Genomic DNA, 4,574 nt, shown 5'->3' on the forward strand with positions numbered 1-4,574 from the left:
TGTGGAGGCGGTGAGTCCTCCCGGCGGCAGGGGGCGCTGTGGCGGAGTCTCAGCTCGCTGACTGGGTGTGGAGGCGGTGAGTCCTCCCCGGCGGCAGGGGGCGCTGTGGCGGAGTCTCAGCTCGCTGACTGGGTGTGGAGGCGGTGAGTCCTCCCTGGCGGCAGGGGGCGCTGTGGCGGAGTCTCAGCTCGCTGACTGGGTGTGGAGGCGGTGAGTCCTCCCTGGCGGCAGGGGGCGCTGTGGCGGAGTCTCAGCTCGCTGACTGGGTGTGGAGGCGGTGAGTCCTCCCTGGCGGCAGGGGGCGCTGTGGCGGAGTCTCAGCTCGCTGACTGGGTGTGGAGGCGGTGAGTCCTCCCCGGCGGCAGGGGGCGCTGTGGCGGAGTCTCAGCTCGCTGACTGGGTGTGAAGGCGGTGAGTCCTCCCCGGCGGCAGGGGGCGCTGTGGCGGAGTCTCAGCTCGCTGACTGGGTGTGGAGGCGGTGAGTCCTCCCCGGCGGCAGGGGGCGCTGTGGCGGAGTCTCAGCTCGCTGACTGGGTGTGAAGGCGGTGAGTCCTCCCCGGCGGCAGGGGGCGCTGTGGCGGAGTCTCAGCTCGCTGACTGGGTGTGGAGGCGGTGAGTCCTCCCCGGCGGCAGGGGGCGCTGTGGCGGAGTCTCAGCTCGCTGACTGGTGTGAAGGCGGTGAGTCCTCCCCGGCGGCAGGGGCGCTGTGCGGAGTCTCAGCGGAAGGGCCACTCTTGACCCCGCTGAGCGTCTCGTCGGAGCTTGGGCCGGTGAGCGAGTGTCGGTGAAGGAGCGATAGGTGAGTCCCGGCGGGAGGCGGCCCGGTGATCAGACCCCATTCCAAGCGGGGCCGCACAAGCCCGGACTCCCCGGCTCCGAGTGTTACCCCCACCCCCGGGGCCTAGTCAGCCCGGCCGCCGAAAAGTTGCTGCTTCATCCCCCGGGGAGATCAGCACCCCGGTACCCGGGCCCAGCCTGAGCCCCGGGGGTGGTGGAAGCCGCTTCGACTCGGCTCCGGGCGCTCAAAATCCGCGAGTCATCGTGAGCCGGGGAATCGCTTTCGGTTTCAGTTTGTGGATCGGCCCAGGCCCCGGCTCCTTGTGTGTGGGAGAGAGAGAGAGAGAGCGGCCCAGGACCGACCCTCTCCCCCCACCCTCCCCGCTCTCTCGCCCCCCCGACCCTCCCCGCCCTCTCGCCCCCCCCGACCCTCCCCGCCCTCTCGCCCCCCCCGACCCTCCCCGCCCGACCCTCCCCGCCCTCTCGCCCCCCCCGACCCTCCCCGCCCTCTCGCCCCCCCCGACCCTCCCCGCCCTCTCGCCCCCCCGACCCTCCCCGCCCGACCCTCCCCGCCTCTCGCCCCCCCGACCCTCCCCGCCCTCTCGCCCCCCCGACCCTCCCCGCCCTCTCGCCCCCCCCGACCCTCCCCGCCCTCTCGCCCCCCCGACCCTCCCCGCCCTCTCGCCCCCGACCCTCCCCGCCCTCTCGCCCCCCGACCCTCCCGCCCTCTCGCCCCCCGACCCCTCCCCGCCCTCTCGCCCCCCGACCCCTCCCCGCCCTCTCGCCCCCCGACCCCTCCCCGCCTCTCGCCCCCCGACCCCTCCCCGCCCTCTCGCCCCCCGACCCCTCCCCGCCCTCATCGCCCCCCGACCCTCCCGCCCTCTCGCCCCCGACCCTCCCCGCCCTCTCGCCCCCCCCTCGCCCTCTCCCCGCCCTCATCGCTCCCCGCCCTCCGCATCGCCCCCCGACCCTCCCCGCCCTCTCGCCCCCCGACCCTCCCCGCCCTCTCGCCCCCGACCCTCCCCGCCCTCTCGCCCCCCGACCCTCCCGCCCTCTCGCCCCCGACCCTCCCCGCCCTCTCGCCCCCCGACCCTCCCCGCCCTCTCGCCCCCCGACCCTCCCCGCCCTCTCGCCCCCCCCGACCCTCCCCGCCCTCTCGCCCCCCCGACCCTCCCCGCCCTCTCGCCCCCCGACCCCTCCCGCCCTCTCGCCCCCCGACCCTCCCCGCCCTCTCGCCCCCCGACCCCTCCCCGCCCTCTCGCCCCCCGACCCTCCCCGCCCTCTCGCCCCCCCCGACCCTCCCCGCCCTCTCGCCCCCCCCGACCCTCCCCCGCCCTCTCGCCCCCCCGACCCTCCCGCCCTCTCGCCCCCCGACCCTCCCCGCCCTCTCGCCCCCCGACCCTCCCCGCCTCTCGCCCCCCGACCCTCCCCGCCCTCTCGCCCCCCGACCCTCCCCGCCCTCTCTCGCCCCCCGACCCTCCCCGCCCTCTCGCCCCCGACCCCTCCCCGCCCTCTCGCCCCCCGACCCCTCCCCGCCCTCTCGCCCCCCGACCCCTCCCCGCCCTCTCGCCCCCCGACCCCTCCCCGCCCTCTCGCCCCCCGACCCCTCCCCGCCCTCTCGCCCCCCGACCCTCCCCGCCCTCTCGCCCCCCGCCCCTCCCCGCCCTCTCGCTCCCCGCCCTCTCGCCCCCGACCCTCCCCGCCCTCTCGCCCCCGACCCTCCCCGCCCTCTCGCCCCCGACCCTCCCCGCCTCTCGCCCCCGACCCTCCCCGCCCTCATCGCCCCCCGACCCTCCCCGCCCTCTCGCCCCCCGACCCTCCCGCCCTCCATCGCCCCCCGACCCTCCCCGCCCTCTCGCCCCCCGACCCTCCCGCCCTCTCGCCCCCCGACCCTCCCCGCCCTCTCGCCCCCCGACCCTCCCCGCCCTCTCGCCCCCGACCCTCCCCGCCCTCTCGCCCCCCGACCCTCCCCGCCCTCTCGCCCCCCGACCCTCCCCGCCCTCTCGCCCCCCGACCCTCCCCGCCCTCTCGCCCCCCGACCCTCCCCGCCCTCTCGCCCCCCGACCCTCCCCGCCCTCTCGCCCCCCGACCCTCCCCGCCCTCTCGCCCCCCGACCCTCCCCGCCCTCTCGCCCCCCGACCCTCCCGCCCTCTCGCCCCCCGACCCTCCCCGCCCTCTCGCCCCCCGACCCTCCCCGCCCTCTCGCCCCCGACCCTCCCCGCCCTCTCGCCCCCCGACCCTCCCCGCCCTCTCGCCCCCCGACCCTCCCCGCCCTCCGCCCCCGACCCTCCCCGCCCTCTCGCCCCCCGACCCTCCCCGCCCTCTCGCCCCCCGACCCCCCCCGCCCTCATCGCCCCCCGACCCCCCCCGCCCTCCCGCCCTCTCGCCCCCCGACCCTCCCCGCCCTCGCGCCTCGCCCGACCCCCCCGCCTCCCGCCCCCGACCCCCCCGCCCTCTCGCCCCCCGACCCTCCCCGCCCTCTCGCCCCCGACCCTCCCCGCCTCCACCCGCCCTCTCGCCCCCCGACCTCCCCGCCCTCTCGCCCCCCGCCCTCCCGCCCTCGCCCGACCCTCCCCGCCCTCTCGCCCCCCGACCCCCCCGCCCTCCGCCCCCGACCCTCCCCGCCTCTCGCCCCGACCCTCCCCGCCCTCCTCGCCCCCCGACCCTCCCCGCCCTCTCGCCCCCGACCCTCCCGCCTCTCGCCCCCCGACCCTCCCCGCCCTCTCGCCCCCCGACCCTCCCCGCCCTCTCGCCCCCCGACCCTCCCCGCCTCTCGCCCCCGACCTCCCCGCCCTCCGCCTCCCGCCCTCTCGCCCCCCGACCCTCCCCGCCCTCTCGCCCCCGACCCTCCCCGCCCTCTCGCCCCCGACCCTCCCCGCCCTCTCGCCCCCCGACCCTCCCCGCCCTCTCGCCCCCGACCCTCCCCGCCCTCTCGCCCCCCGACCCTCCCCGCCTCTCGCCCCCGACCCTCCCGCCTCTCGCTCCCGCCCTCTCGCCCCGACCCTCCCCGCCCTCTCGCCCCCCGACCCTCCCCGCCCTCTCGCCCCCCGACCCTCCCCGCCCTCTCGCCCCCCGACCCTCCCCGCCTCGCTCTCGCCCCCGACCCTCCCCGCCCTCTCGCCCCCCGACCCTCCCCGCCCTCTCGCCCCCCGACCCTCCCCGCGCCTCTCGCCCCCGACCCTCCCCGCCCTCTCGCCCCCCGACCCTCCCCGCCCTCTCGCCCCCCGACCCTCCCCGCCCTCTCGCCCCCGACCCTCCCCGCCCTCTCGCCCCCCGACCCTCCCCGCCCTCTCGCCCCCGACCCTCCCCGCCCTCTCGCCCCCCGACCCTCCCCGCCCTCTCGCCCCCCGACCCTCCCCGCCCTCTCGCCCCCGACCCTCCCCGCCCTCTCGCCCCCCGACCCTCCCGCCCTCTCGCCCCCCGACCCTCCCCGCCCTCTCGCCCCCCGACCCTCCCCGCCCTCTCTCGCCCCCGACCCTCCCCGCCCTCTCGCCCCCCGACCCTCCCCGCCCTCTCGCCCCCCGACCCTCCCCGCCCTCTCGCCCCCCGACCCTCCCCGCCCTCTCGCCCCCCGACCCTCCCCGCCCTCTCGCCCCCCGACCCTCCCCGCCCTCTCGCCCCCCGACCCTCCCCGCCCTCTCGCCCCCCGACCCTCCCCGCCCTCTCGCCCCCCGACCCTCCCGCCCTCTCGCCCCCCGACCCTCCCCGCCCTCTCGCCCCCCGACCCTCCCCGCCCTCTCGCCCCCCGACCCTCACCCGCCCTCTCGCCCCACGACCCTCCCCGCCCTCTCGCCCCC

General features: G+C 80.6%; 1 protein-coding gene across 1 annotated transcript in view; it reads left to right on the forward strand.

Annotated features, from left to right (window-relative positions):
* Positions 1–708: 708 nt before the first annotated feature.
* Positions 709–4,574, forward strand: part of LOC147097285 (proteasome subunit alpha type-4) — a 21,272-nt gene continuing 17,406 nt past the window's right edge. Inside the window, exon 1 of the mRNA XM_085972111.1 lies at positions 709–799. The gene's annotated coding sequence lies outside the window, so the exon portion shown is untranslated. The remainder of the gene's footprint in view (positions 800–4,574) is intronic.

Source organism: Somniosus microcephalus, chromosome 32, assembly GCF_052327205.1.
Source record: "Somniosus microcephalus isolate GS21.2 chromosome 32, FLI_Smic_1.0, whole genome shotgun sequence".
NCBI classification, from domain to species: domain Eukaryota; kingdom Metazoa; phylum Chordata; class Chondrichthyes; order Squaliformes; family Somniosidae; genus Somniosus; species Somniosus microcephalus.